This window comes from Penaeus monodon, chromosome 40 (assembly GCF_015228065.2).
Source record: "Penaeus monodon isolate SGIC_2016 chromosome 40, NSTDA_Pmon_1, whole genome shotgun sequence".
Taxonomy (NCBI): Eukaryota; Metazoa; Arthropoda; class Malacostraca; order Decapoda; family Penaeidae; genus Penaeus; species Penaeus monodon.
In genome coordinates this window covers 4,389,754-4,391,422 of record NC_051425.1, presented here as the reverse complement: position 1 = coordinate 4,391,422, position 1,669 = coordinate 4,389,754, and positions in this window count along the sequence as shown.

The window sequence follows — 1,669 nt, the reverse complement described above, 5'->3', positions numbered from 1 at the left end:
AAATTATCTCGGCAAATGCCATAAAAAACGCATTGGATGATCATGTGTTTTACGTTGCAATCAACATAATTAATGAATGAATAATTTAATAAGTTGCTCATTGAATTCCCAACCTGGATAACCCTACAAGTGACCGTTATTGCACGACGGTTGCATAGTGGCAAATCTCATGATTTGTCTTTTAATTACGCCCATATCCTTAGAACAAGTTGCCCCTTAGTAAGAGTACTTCAATTCAATGGTACATGCTGGATGAACTCTACTACTGAGTGAACACAGGACGTGCAGCAATCTGTGCAACATTTCATTTTGCAAACAAGTATTTCCTGTTAAAAAAACTCTCCCACAAACTTAATCATTAAAATCTTCCACAACGGTACCAACGAATGGTCGTATTTTATTTTTATCCCAGTGGCTACCAACCTATGGGCTATGGCTATAACTGCAAAAACATGTGAAGTTTATAAAGACAAAAGTGGAACAGAAGGAGAGAGAGAGAGAGAGAGAGAGAGAGAGAGAGAGAGAGAGAGAGAGAGAGAGAGAGAGAGAGAGAGAGAGAGAGAGAGAGAGAAGAGACAGAGACAGACAGAGACAGAGAAGGGTGGGGGGTGGCCACAGAGAGAGATCTTATACCGAAGTTGAAGGAGGGGCCGTCAGTAAACGGAAACGCCACAGTAATCCTTAGTCTTATATCTTTCTTTACGCGGTAATTTGCATGAAAGTAGTGTTGCTTTTCTCTGATTATTCCTCTCTTCACTTTGCCTGTTTGTCTGTGTAAATGTCTGTCTGTCTTGCCCCTAACTCACTTAAATGTCTGTCGTGTATCTGCCTGCCTATTTGTTATCTTTTTCCCTATCCATCTAGCTCTCTATCTAAATGTATGTCTCTGTATGCCTACCAATTTATCTATTTGTTTATCTCTGTCTTTCTACATATTAATCTGCCTTCCCATCTAGCTGTGTAGCTAGAAATCTGCTTATTTATGTATATACGTACACTGTGGACAGAATTCGTACCCAAGTGGGTTGTAAACACCATGCAAAATTAGCATGGTAGTAATTTTCATCCTCCATATGACATAGCATGCATATCATGTCAAGTGATTATAGTTCGTTGTGTGTGCACATAGATGGCTCCACAAGTGTTTAGTTAGAAAGGGGTTAATTACTAATACTACATATTACACCTGTTGACCCTTTTCCTTGTTTTCGGAAGATTTTTTTTATTAGTATTTTCATAACATTATACGAATCACCATATCAATAATAATTACATTATCCATATCAATAGCATTGGGAGAAGGGGAGGAAAAAAATCCGAAAATTCAAGGGATGGAGAAATAAGGTGAGGTCTGCGTATGGCCTGGTTATTAACAGAGCATTTATTGAGCCATTTGTGTGCACAGTACAAGCAACCCACGGCCACTGGATTAAGAAAGCAAAGAGCAGTATAGAGTGCCTACATGTAAAAATAGCTGGTGACTGAGGATAATAATAATATATAGATTATTAGAAAGCAAAATATAAAAATGTAAAACATTCTGTAGAACAGGCAAATGGGGAAAATAATCAAAGGACGGACCTCACTTCTTTCAAAGAGTAACAGTGGGACTTTTGTCATCACTAATAAATTTAAAAGAATAATAAAAGAGGCTTTCAAAATGTTTAGC